This window comes from Microcebus murinus, chromosome 18 (genome assembly GCF_040939455.1).
Source record: "Microcebus murinus isolate Inina chromosome 18, M.murinus_Inina_mat1.0, whole genome shotgun sequence".
Classification (NCBI taxonomy): domain Eukaryota; kingdom Metazoa; phylum Chordata; class Mammalia; order Primates; family Cheirogaleidae; genus Microcebus; species Microcebus murinus.
In genome coordinates, this window is record NC_134121.1 from 1,652,466 (window position 1) to 1,665,276 (window position 12,811).

Below are 12,811 nucleotides of genomic sequence, written 5' to 3' on the forward strand. Positions count from 1 at the left end.
GGGTCCCTGCAGGAAGTGTTGGCAAGCACAGGGCCGGTCCTCCAAAGGCCCAGGTGCAGGGAGCCCAGGCCAAGCAGCCTGTGGAAGAAGCCACTTGCCGTGCCACCCCGGGAACAGGACTGCAGGCCCCGGCCCTTCCCACCTCCTCCTCCTCCTCCTCCTCCTCCCCCCCGCCCCGCCCCCACAGGGCACAGGGCTCAGAGACACCTCAGACTCTTGCTACCCAAAGTGCAAAGGGCATCAGTTGCTCCTCCAACCCCCCCCCCCCCCGCCCAGCAGACCACGTTGTCCAGCCAGCCCCCGGGCCTCCCTGGGGTGCCCAGCACAAAAGTGCAGACACCCACCGGACCCTCAGTCTCAGTTTTCGGAGGTTTTTGCCACTCTAAGGACCCGCAGGCCAGCTGGGCCTTCGGGCAGGACAGAGAGCCCCGGAATCCGACGTGGAGAGCTGCGTGTACGTCCCCATCAGGAGGCGGTCCCCACCTCCGCGGCTCTCCCCTTGCGGGGAGCGGCAGCCCAGCCGGCAGCCGCAGGGCCTCAGGGAAGACACCAGGCTGGGCCCCCGCGGCACAGCGGGGGCACGTCCCCCGCACTCACGCGACTTAGGGACGGCTGCTGGAGACTGCTGCGGCCACCCTGCTGCCGGGTTTCTGGAGGGCTTCCTGGAAGCAGCGTCCACACCAAGCCCTTGGAAGGCCCAGGCGACGGAGGAGCCGGTCAGGCAGGGGCCGAGGACGGTGAGAGGCCGGGCGGGAAGGAGCGTGTCAGGCAGGGGCAGAGGACGGTGACCGGCCGGGCGGGGAGGAGCCGGTCAGGCGGGGGCCCAGGACAGTGACGGGCCTGGCCGGGGAGGAGTGCGTCAGGCAGGGGCAGAGGAGACGGGCTGGGTAAGGGTTAGGGTTACAGTTAGGGCACAATTCACAATCCCAAAGACGTGGAAGCGACCCGAGTGCCCATCCATCCAGGAGTGCATCAATAAAATGTGGCGCGTGGACACCACGGAGTGCCATTCGGCTGTGAGGAGCAGCGGTGAGAGGGCGCCTCTCGTGTTCTCCTGGCCAGAGCTGGAACCCGATCCAGTAAGCCAAGTATCCCAAGAATGGACACACGAGCACCACGTGAGCGCGCTCACCAGCAAATTGGTACGAACGGATGGACGCCTAAGTGGACAGAGAGGAATCACCTTCATCGGGTGGGTGTCGGGCGGGCGGGTGGGGGGAGGGGAGGGGCATACACATCCATTAGGCATGGGGTGGGTGCGCACCGACTGGGGGATGGGCGCACTTGAAGCTCTGACCCGAGGGGGGAGGCTTGGAGAGGGCAAGGCACCCGACCTTAACATTGGTACCCCCACAATACGCTGGAACAACATGAGAGGTATATGAATAAGAACACAGGGGGGGCCGGGCGCGGTGGCTCACGCCTGTAATCCTAGCTCTCTGGGAGGCCGAGGCGGGCGGATTGCTCCAGGTCAGGAGTTCGAAACCAGCCTGAGCAAGAGCGAGACCCCGTCTCTACTAAAAATAGAAAGAAATTAATTGGCCAACTAATATATATAGAAAAACACAGCCGGGCGTGGTGGTGCATGCCTGTAGTCCCAACTACTCGGGAGGCTGAGGCAGCAGGATTGCTTGAGCCCGGAGATTGAGGTTGCTGTGAGCTAGGCTGACGCCATGGCACTCACTCTAGCCTGGGCAGCAAAACGAGACTCTGTCTAAAAAAAAAAAAAAAGAACACAGGGGGGAGGGCGGCACGGGCAACACATGTCACCTGAATACTTGTACTCCCATCATCTGCTTGAAAAGAGAGAGAAAAGAAAATGCAATCCTAGAGGTAAGAGACACTTTTTAAAAATAATGAATCCGAAGAGAAAAGTAAAAGGAGGCCTGTGGAGCAGGTCTGGGTGTGACTCCGGATCCCCCAACATCAGGTGCCACCACCAAAGATTCCTGCGTGTAGCCCATAGAACCCCAAAAGCAACGGGACGAGTTCTGGTCACATACTCCCTCAAAATGACATCCTGGCCTTCTTCTGGAACTCCCTCCCCTCTCAGACTCTCAAGGTTTCCTCCAGCGTGTCGGTTCCCACAGAGCAGACCTTTGGTCTGAGACCTGACAGTCCAGATGCCACGCATGCTGCCGCGTGGCGGCGGTGTCGCGGCTTGGGACAAGAGGAGGCCCCACGGTGCGGGCTGGGGCGCCAGGCACCGCGCGGGCGCTGAGGGTGGGGGTGACCCCCACCCCGGGCCGCCGCCGCGCTCCCAGAAAGGGGACAGAACAAGAGGCAAAAAAAAAAAAAAAAAAAAAAGCAGCAGCCTGTGGCACCCGGTATTCCCAGGCGGTCTCCCATCCAAGTACTAACCAGGCCCGACCCTGCTTAGCTTCCGAGACCAGACGAGATCGGGGGCGTTCAGGGTGGTGTGGCCCTAGACGGCGGCGGAGGGCGCCCCTGCCCCGCTCGAGAAGCCGAGCCTCTCTGGGCTTCCCCGCCGCCGCCTCCCGCCCCAGGCCCCGCGCCGGGCGGGGCCGGGCCGGGCCGGTTGAGTTCGCTGGCCAGGTCCCGCGGGCTCCCAGGGACGGGGGTGATGGGCGGGGCGGGGCGGGGCGGGGCGGGGTGGGGGGCTGTCTCTCTATACACACACACACACACTCACACTCACTCACACTCACACAAGATGCGCCTCCACGGCTGGACTCGCCAAGGTGGAGCCCTCCCAGCCCCCCTCGTCTCCTCGCCCGGCCTCCTTCACCTACCCGCTGCCCACCCCCAGCGCGTCGCTGCCGCTGACTGCGCACGCACGCGCGGGACGCTCGCCCTTTGACCCCAGCCAGGGGCCGCCCTCCCCCACAACCCCTTTCAGCTGCGCCCCCCCCTCGCCCTGTGGGTGGGCTGCCGCCTATTCCCCCGGGCCAGGGCTGGGGCACAGCCAGTGTATGGGGCGTCTCTCTCTGGGGATGTGTCCCATGGGTGGGGTGGGGTGGCGTGGTTTGGGGGGCGCTGAAGAAATCAGTCCCCTCCATCTCCTACCTCTGGAAAACACCCAAGCCCGTGGAGAACTGCCGGCACCGCTTCGTGGGGGCCGGGACCCTCCTCCGTGTCCTCCTGTGGCCCAGTCCAAGGGGCCTGGGCCTGGCCGGGGCTGCTTTGGACCCCGACCACCCTGGCGTGTGGACTCGCTAAAAATCGGCCATTAGATATTGGATTCCAGCTTCCTGGAGGTCATTTCACTAATGAGTGCACCGGAAAGAGTTTCCTAATCCATCTGTGAGGGTGGCAACTGAAGGAGAATTTTAAAGCTGACAGAATAGGCGAGGGAAGGCATAGGAGATTTCCACACCCAGCAAGGAAGACTTTCCCGAAATGGAAGAAAGAAACGAGCAAACAGAGACACCGGTAGCCCGCCCGGAAAAGAGTCTGCCCCTGAGAGAAAGCACCCTGACCAGGTTCACCCGTGGGTGGGTGGCGAGCTAGCGGCATTCAGAAGAGCGAGGCCCGCAGTCTGTGCGGAAGACACCTGCACTCTGGTGTGTGTGGCGGCGCGATTCACAAGCAGCTCTAGATGTTAAACCAAAGAGAAGCCAGGGAGTTCCCAACGCCCCAGGTGTCCTCAGCCCACGACTGGCTGCTGTGGGAATGCGAAGCCCGGCTCCTTGTCTCAGAGCGGGGTTCCCAGGAGGATCAGGCTGAAGCTGGGACTTGGCCTCAAAGTGTCCCCTCGCATGGCCACCCCCTTCCCCTTCCTGCTCCTCTACTCCTGGTGCCCCTCCATCCAGGGGCCAGACCTTAAAGAGTCACCGCAAGAGAATCCTGGTCCCAAAGGAGCCTTCTGGGGGACCGGTGCTGAGAGAGGTTGTGGGCATGGCCCGCTGGGGCTCTGCCCGACCCAGGGCTGAGAGATGCCACCTCCCAGCTCTGGGTCCCTGCAGGAAGTGTTGGCAAGCACAGGGCCGGTCCTCCAAAGGCCCAGGTGCAGGGAGCCCAGGCCAAGCAGCCTGTGGAAGAAGCCACTTGCCGTGCCACCCCGGGAACAGGACTGCAGGCCCCGGCCCTTCCCACCTCCTCCTCCTCCTCCTCCTCCTCCCCCCCGCCCCGCCCCCACAGGGCACAGGGCTCAGAGACACCTCAGACTCTTGCTACCCAAAGTGCAAAGGGCATCAGTTGCTCCTCCAACCCCCCCCCCCCCCCCCCGCCCAGCAGACCACGTTGTCCAGCCAGCCCCCGGGCCTCCCTGGGGTGCCCAGCACAAAAGTGCAGACACCCACCGGACCCTCAGTCTCAGTTTTCGGAGGTTTTTGCCACTCTAAGGACCCGCAGGCCAGCTGGGCCTTCGGGCAGGACAGAGAGCCCCGGAATCCGACGTGGAGAGCTGCGTGTACGTCCCCATCAGGAGGCGGTCCCCACCTCCGCGGCTCTCCCCTTGCGGGGAGCGGCAGCCCAGCCGGCAGCCGCAGGGCCTCAGGGAAGACACCAGGCTGGGCCCCCGCGGCACAGCGGGGGCACGTCCCCCGCACTCACGCGACTTAGGGACGGCTGCTGGAGACTGCTGCGGCCACCCTGCTGCCGGGTTTCTGGAGGGCTTCCTGGAAGCAGCGTCCACACCAAGCCCTTGGAAGGCCCAGGCGACGGAGGAGCCGGTCAGGCAGGGGCCGAGGACGGTGAGAGGCCGGGCGGGAAGGAGCGTGTCAGGCAGGGGCAGAGGACGGTGACCGGCCGGGCGGGGAGGAGCCGGTCAGGCGGGGGCCCAGGACAGTGACGGGCCTGGCCGGGGAGGAGTGCGTCAGGCAGGGGCAGAGGAGACGGGCTGGGTAAGGGTTAGGGTTACAGTTAGGGCACAATTCACAATCCCAAAGACGTGGAAGCGACCCGAGTGCCCATCCATCCAGGAGTGCATCAATAAAATGTGGCGCGTGGACACCACGGAGTGCCATTCGGCTGTGAGGAGCAGCGGTGAGAGGGCGCCTCTCGTGTTCTCCTGGCCAGAGCTGGAACCCGTTCCAGTAAGCCAAGTATCCCAGGAATGGACACACGAGCACCACGTGAGCGCGCTCACCAGCAAATTGGTACGAACGGATGGACGCCTAAGTGGACAGAGAGGAATCACCTTCATCGGGTGGGTGTCGGGCGGGCGGGTGGGGGGAGGGGAGGGGCATACACATCCATTAGGCATGGGGTGGGTGCGCACCGACTGGGGGATGGGCGCACTTGAAGCTCTGACCCGAGGGGGGAGGCTTGGAGAGGGCAAGGCACCCGACCTTAACATTGGTACCCCCACAATACGCTGGAACAACATGAGAGGTATATGAATAAGAACACAGGGGGGGCCGGGCGCGGTGGCTCACGCCTGTAATCCTAGCTCTCTGGGAGGCCGAGGCGGGCGGATTGCTCCAGGTCAGGAGTTCGAAACCAGCCTGAGCAAGAGCGAGACCCCGTCTCTACTAAAAATAGAAAGAAATTAATTGGCCAACTAATATATATAGAAAAACACAGCCGGGCGTGGTGGTGCATGCCTGTAGTCCCAACTACTCGGGAGGCTGAGGCAGCAGGATTGCTTGAGCCCGGAGATTGAGGTTGCTGTGAGCTAGGCTGACGCCATGGCACTCACTCTAGCCTGGGCAGCAAAACGAGACTCTGTCTCAAAAAAAAAAAAAAAAAAGAACACAGTGGGGAGGGCGGCACGGGCAACACATGTCACCTGAATACTTGTACTCCCATCATCTGCTTGAAAAGAGAGAGAAAAGAAAATGCAATCCTAGAGGTAAGAGACACTTTTTAAAAATAATGAATCCGAATAGAAAAGTAAAAGGAGGCCTGTGGAGCAGGTCTGGGTGTGACTCCGGATCCCCCAACATCAGGTGCCACCACCAAAGATTCCTGCGTGTAGCCCATAGAACCCCAAAAGCAACGGGACGAGTTCTGGTCACATACTCCCTCAAAATGACATCCTGGCCTTCTTCTGGAACTCCCTCCCCTCTCAGACTCTCAAGGTTTCCTCCAGCGTGTCGGTTCCCACAGAGCAGACCTTTGGTCTGAGACCTGACAGTCCAGATGCCACGCATGCTGCCGCGTGGCGGCGGTGTCGCGGCTTGGGACAAGAGGAGGCCCCACGGTGCGGGCTGGGGCGCCAGGCACCGCGCGGGCGCTGAGGGTGGGGGTGACCCCCACCCCGGGCCGCCGCCGCGCTCCCAGAAAGGGGACAGAACAAGAGGCAAAAAAAAAAAAAAAAAAAAAAGCAGCAGCCTGTGGCACCCGGTATTCCCAGGCGGTCTCCCATCCAAGTACTAACCAGGCCCGACCCTGCTTAGCTTCCGAGACCAGACGAGATCGGGGGCGTTCAGGGTGGTGTGGCCCTAGACGGCGGCGGAGGGCGCCCCTGCCCCGCTCGAGAAGCCGAGCCTCTCTGGGCTTCCCCGCCGCCGCCTCCCGCCCCAGGCCCCGCGCCGGGCGGGGCCGGGCCGGGCCGGTTGAGTTCGCTGGCCAGGTCCCGCGGGCTCCCAGGGACGGGGGTGATGGGCGGGGCGGGGCGGGGCGGGGCGGGGTGGGGGGCTGTCTCTCTATACACACACACACACACTCACACTCACTCACACTCACACAAGATGCGCCTCCACGGCTGGACTCGCCAAGGTGGAGCCCTCCCAGCCCCCCTCGTCTCCTCGCCCGGCCTCCTTCACCTACCCGCTGCCCACCCCCAGCGCGTCGCTGCCGCTGACTGCGCACGCGCGGGACGCTCGCCCTTTGACCCCAGCCAGGGGCCGCCCTCCCCCACAACCCCTTTCAGCTGCGCCCCCCCCTCGCCCTGTGGGTGGGCTGCCGCCTATTCCCCCGGGCCAGGGCTGGGGCACAGCCAGTGTATGGGGCGTCTCTCTCTGGGGATGTGTCCCATGGGTGGGGTGGGGTGGCGTGGTTTGGGGGGCGCTGAAGAAATCAGTCCCCTCCATCTCCTACCTCTGGAAAACACCCAAGCCCGTGGAGAACTGCCGGCACCGCTTCGTGGGGGCCGGGACCCTCCTCCGTGTCCTCCTGTGGCCCAGTCCAAGGGGCCTGGGCCTGGCCGGGGCTGCTTTGGACCCCGACCACCCTGGCGTGTGGACTCGCTAAAAATCGGCCATTAGATATTGGATTCCAGCTTCCTGGAGGTCATTTCACTAATGAGTGCACCGGAAAGAGTTTCCTAATCCATCTGTGAGGGTGGCAACTGAAGGAGAATTTTAAAGCTGACAGAATAGGCGAGGGAAGGCATAGGAGATTTCCACACCCAGCAAGGAAGACTTTCCCGAAATGGAAGAAAGAAACGAGCAAACAGAGACACCGGTAGCCCGCCCGGAAAAGAGTCTGCCCCTGAGAGAAAGCACCCTGACCAGGTTCACCCGTGGGTGGGTGGCGAGCTAGCGGCATTCAGAAGAGCGAGGCCCGCAGTCTGTGCGGAAGACACCTGCACTCTGGTGTGTGTGGCGGCGTGATTCACAAGCAGCTCTAGATGTTAAACCAAGGAGAAGCCAGGGAGTTCCCAACGCCCCAGGTGTCCTCAGCCCACGACTGGCTGCTGTGGGAATGCGAAGCCCGGCTCCTTGTCTCAGAGCGGGGTTCCCAGGAGGATCAGGCTGAAGCTGGGACTTGGCCTCAAAGTGTCCCCTCGCATGGCCACCCCCTTCCCCTTCCTGCTCCTCTACTCCTGGTGCCCCTCCATCCAGGGGCCAGACCTTAAAGAGTCACCGCAAGAGAATCCTGGTCCCAAAGGAGCCTTCTGGGGGACCGGTGCTGAGAGAGGTTGTGGGCATGGCCCGCTGGGGCTCTGCCCGACCCAGGGCTGAGAGATGCCACCTCCCAGCTCTGGGTCCCTGCAGGAAGTGTTGGCAAGCACAGGGCCGGTCCTCCAAAGGCCCAGGTGCAGGGAGCCCAGGCCAAGCAGCCTGTGGAAGAAGCCACTTGCCGTGCCACCCCGGGAACAGGACTGCAGGCCCCGGCCCTTCCCACCTCCTCCTCCTCCTCCTCCTCCTCCCCCCCGCCCCGCCCCCACAGGGCACAGGGCTCAGAGACACCTCAGACTCTTGCTACCCAAAGTGCAAAGGGCATCAGTTGCTCCTCCAGCCCCCCCCCCCCCGCCCAGCAGACCACGTTGTCCAGCCAGCCCCCGGGCCTCCCTGGGGTGCCCAGCACAAAAGTGCAGACACCCACCGGACCCTCAGTCTCAGTTTTCGGAGGTTTTTGCCACTCTAAGGACCCGCAGGCCAGCTGGGCCTTCGGGCAGGACAGAGAGCCCCGGAATCCGACGTGGAGAGCTGCGTGTACGTCCCCATCAGGAGGCGGTCCCCACCTCCGCGGCTCTCCCCTTGCGGGGAGCGGCAGCCCAGCCGGCAGCCGCAGGGCCTCAGGGAAGACACCAGGCTGGGCCCCCGCGGCACAGCGGGGGCACGTCCCCCGCACTCACGCGACTTAGGGACGGCTGCTGGAGACTGCTGCGGCCACCCTGCTGCCGGGTTTCTGGAGGGCTTCCTGGAAGCAGCGTCCACACCAAGCCCTTGGAAGGCCCAGGCGACGGAGGAGCCGGTCAGGCAGGGGCCGAGGACGGTGAGAGGCCGGGCGGGAAGGAGCGTGTCAGGCAGGGGCAGAGGACGGTGACCGGCCGGGCGGGGAGGAGCCGGTCAGGCGGGGGCCCAGGACAGTGACGGGCCTGGCCGGGGAGGAGTGCGTCAGGCAGGGGCAGAGGAGACGGGCTGGGTAAGGGTTAGGGTTACAGTTAGGGCACAATTCACAATCCCAAAGACGTGGAAGCGACCCGAGTGCCCATCCATCCAGGAGTGCATCAATAAAATGTGGCGCGTGGACACCACGGAGTGCCATTCGGCTGTGAGGAGCAGCGGTGAGAGGGCGCCTCTCGTGTTCTCCTGGCCAGAGCTGGAACCCGTTCCAGTAAGCCAAGTATCCCAAGAATGGACACACGAGCACCACGTGAGCGCGCTCACCAGCAAATTGGTACGAACGGATGGACGCCTAAGTGGACAGAGAGGAATCACCTTCATCGGGTGGGTGTCGGGCGGGCGGGTGGGGGGAGGGGAGGGGCATACACATCCATTAGGCATGGGGTGGGTGCGCACCGACTGGGGGATGGGCGCACTTGAAGCTCTGACCCGAGGGGGGAGGCTTGGAGAGGGCAAGGCACCCGACCTTAACATTGGTACCCCCACAATACGCTGGAACAACATGAGAGGTATATGAATAAGAACACAGGGGGGGCCGGGCGCGGTGGCTCACGCCTGTAATCCTAGCTCTCTGGGAGGCCGAGGCGGGCGGATTGCTCCAGGTCAGGAGTTCGAAACCAGCCTGAGCAAGAGCGAGACCCCGTCTCTACTAAAAATAGAAAGAAATTAATTGGCCAACTAATATATATAGAAAAACACAGCCGGGCGTGGTGGTGCATGCCTGTAGTCCCAACTACTCGGGAGGCTGAGGCAGCAGGATTGCTTTGAGCCCGGAGATTGAGGTTGCTGTGAGCTAGGCTGACGCCATGGCACTCACTCTAGCCTGGGCAGCAAAACGAGACTCTGTCTCAAAAAAAAAAAAAAAAGAACACAGGGGGGAGGGCGGCACGGGCAACACATGTCACCTGAATACTTGTACTCCCATCATCTGCTTGAAAAGAGAGAGAAAAGAAAATGCAATCCTAGAGGTAAGAGACACTTTTTAAAAATAATGAATCCGAAGAGAAAAGTAAAAGGAGGCCTGTGGAGCAGGTCTGGGTGTGACTCCGGATCCCCCAACATCAGGTGCCACCACCAAAGATTCCTGCGTGTAGCCCATAGAACCCCAAAAGCAACGGGACGAGTTCTGGTCACATACTCCCTCAAAATGACATCCTGGCCTTCTTCTGGAACTCCCTCCCCTCTCAGACTCTCAAGGTTTCCTCCAGCGTGTCGGTTCCCACAGAGCAGACCTTTGGTCTGAGACCTGACAGTCCAGATGCCACGCATGCTGCCGCGTGGCGGCGGTGTCGCGGCTTGGGACAAGAGGAGGCCCCACGGTGCGGGCTGGGGCGCCAGGCACCGCGCGGGCGCTGAGGGTGGGGGTGACCCCCACCCCGGGCCGCCGCCGCGCTCCCAGAAAGGGGACAGAACAAGAGGCAAAAAAAAAAAAAAAAAAAAAAGCAGCAGCCTGTGGCACCCGGTATTCCCAGGCGGTCTCCCATCCAAGTACTAACCAGGCCCGACCCTGCTTAGCTTCCGAGACCAGACGAGATCGGGGGCGTTCAGGGTGGTGTGGCCCTAGACGGCGGCGGAGGGCGCCCCTGCCCCGCTCGAGAAGCCGAGCCTCTCTGGGCTTCCCCGCCGCCGCCTCCCGCCCCAGGCCCCGCGCCGGGCGGGGCCGGGCCGGGCCGGTTGAGTTCGCTGGCCAGGTCCCGCGGGCTCCCAGGGACGGGGGTGATGGGCGGGGCGGGGCGGGGCGGGGCGGGGTGGGGGGCTGTCTCTCTATACACACACACACACACTCACACTCACTCACACTCACACAAGATGCGCCTCCACGGCTGGACTCGCCAAGGTGGAGCCCTCCCAGCCCCCCTCGTCTCCTCGCCCGGCCTCCTTCACCTACCCGCTGCCCACCCCCAGCGCGTCGCTGCCGCTGACTGCGCACGCGCGGGACGCTCGCCCTTTGACCCCAGCCAGGGGCCGCCCTCCCCCACAACCCCTTTCAGCTGCGCCCCCCCCTCGCCCTGTGGGTGGGCTGCCGCCTATTCCCCCGGGCCAGGGCTGGGGCACAGCCAGTGTCTGGGGCGTCTCTCTCTGGGGATGTGTCCCATGGGTGGGGTGGGGTGGCGTGGTTTGGGGGGCGCTGAAGAAATCAGTCCCCTCCATCTCCTACCTCTGGAAAACACCCAAGCCCGTGGAGAACTGCCGGCACCGCTTCGTGGGGGCCGGGACCCTCCTCCGTGTCCTCCTGTGGCCCAGTCCAAGGGGCCTGGGCCTGGCCGGGGCTGCTTTGGACCCCGACCACCCTGGCGTGTGGACTCGCTAAAAATCGGCCATTAGATATTGGATTCCAGCTTCCTGGAGGTCATTTCACTAATGAGTGCACCGGAAAGAGTTTCCTAATCCATCTGTGAGGGTGGCAACTGAAGGAGAATTTTAAAGCTGACAGAATAGGCGAGGGAAGGCATAGGAGATTTCCACACCCAGCAAGGAAGACTTTCCCGAAATGGAAGAAAGAAACGAGCAAACAGAGACACCGGTAGCCCGCCCGGAAAAGAGTCTGCCCCTGAGAGAAAGCACCCTGACCAGGTTCACCCGTGGGTGGGTGGCGAGCTAGCGGCATTCAGAAGAGCGAGGCCCGCAGTCTGTGCGGAAGACACCTGCACTCTGGTGTGTGTGGCGGCGCGATTCACAAGCAGCTCTAGATGTTAAACCAAGGAGAAGCCAGGGAGTTCCCAACGCCCCAGGTGTCCTCAGCCCACGACTGGCTGCTGTGGGAATGCGAAGCCCGGCTCCTTGTCTCAGAGCGGGGTTCCCAGGAGGATCAGGCTGAAGCTGGGACTTGGCCTCAAAGTGTCCCCTCGCATGGCCACCCCCTTCCCCTTCCTGCTCCTCTACTCCTGGTGCCCCTCCATCCAGGGGCCAGACCTTAAAGAGTCACCGCAAGAGAATCCTGGTCCCAAAGGAGCCTTCTGGGGGACCGGTGCTGAGAGAGGTTGTGGGCATGGCCCGCTGGGGCTCTGCCCGACCCAGGGCTGAGAGATGCCACCTCCCAGCTCTGGGTCCCTGCAGGAAGTGTTGGCAAGCACAGGGCCGGTCCTCCAAAGGCCCAGGTGCAGGGAGCCCAGGCCAAGCAGCCTGTGGAAGAAGCCACTTGCCGTGCCACCCCGGGAACAGGACTGCAGGCCCCGGCCCTTCCCACCTCCTCCTCCTCCTCCTCCGACCCGCACCCCCACCCCGACATGGCACAGGGCTTAGAGACACCTCAGACTCTTGCTACCCAAAGTGCAAAGGGCATCAGTTGCTCCTCCAAACCCCCCGCCCAGCAGACCGCGTTGTCCAGCCAGCCCCCGGGCCTCCCTGGGGTGCCCAGCACAAAAGTGCAGACACCCACCGGACCCTCAGTCTCAGTTTTCGGAGGTTTTTGCCACTCTAAGGACCCGCAGGCCAGCTGGGCCTTCGGGCAGGACAGAGAGCCCCGGAATCCGACGTGGAGAGCTGCGTGTACGTCCCCATCAGGAGGCGGTCCCCACCTCCGCGGCTCTCCCCTTGCGGGGAGCGGCAGCCCAGCCGGCAGCCGCAGGGCCTCAGGGAAGACACCAGGCTGGGCCCCCGCGGCACAGCGGGGGCACGTCCCCCGCACTCACGCGACTTAGGGACGGCTGCTGGAGACTGCTGCGGCCACCCTGCTGCCGGGTTTCTGGAGGGCTTCCTGGAAGCAGCATCCACACCAAGCCCTTGGAAGGCCCAGGCGACGGAGGAGCCGGTCAGGCAGGGGCCGAGGACGGTGAGAGGCCGGGCGGGAAGGAGCGTGTCAGGCAGGGGCAGAGGACGGTGACCGGCCGGGCGGGGAGGAGCCGGTCAGGCGGGGGCCCAGGACAGTGACGGGCCTGGCCGGGGAGGAGTGCGTCAGGCAGGGGCAGAGGAGACGGGCTGGGTAAGGGTTAGGGTTACAGTTAGGGCACAATTCACAATCCCAAAGACGTGGAAGCGACCCGAGTGCCCATCCATCCAGGAGTGCATCAATAAAATGTGGCGCGTGGACACCACGGAGTGCCATTCGGCTGTGAGGAGCAGCGGTGAGAGGGCGCCTCTCGTGTTCTCCTGGCCAGAGCTGGAACCCGTTC

General features: G+C 63.4%; 3 non-coding genes across 3 annotated transcripts; all 3 read right to left on the reverse strand.

Moving 5' to 3' along the window:
- Window positions 1-2,312: 2,312 nt before the first annotated feature.
- On the reverse strand, window positions 2,313-2,431 carry LOC142862074 (5S ribosomal RNA). The gene has a single exon (XR_012913220.1). It is a non-coding gene; the product is annotated as a 5S ribosomal RNA (ribosomal RNA).
- A 3,803-nt stretch (window positions 2,432-6,234) lies between these two features.
- LOC142862075 (5S ribosomal RNA) lies at window positions 6,235-6,353 on the reverse strand. The gene has a single exon (XR_012913221.1). It is a non-coding gene; the product is annotated as a 5S ribosomal RNA (ribosomal RNA).
- Window positions 6,354-10,146: 3,793 nt separating this feature from the next.
- On the reverse strand, window positions 10,147-10,265 carry LOC142862077 (5S ribosomal RNA). The gene has a single exon (XR_012913223.1). It is a non-coding gene; the product is annotated as a 5S ribosomal RNA (ribosomal RNA).
- Between the last annotated feature and the right edge of the window lie 2,546 nt (window positions 10,266-12,811).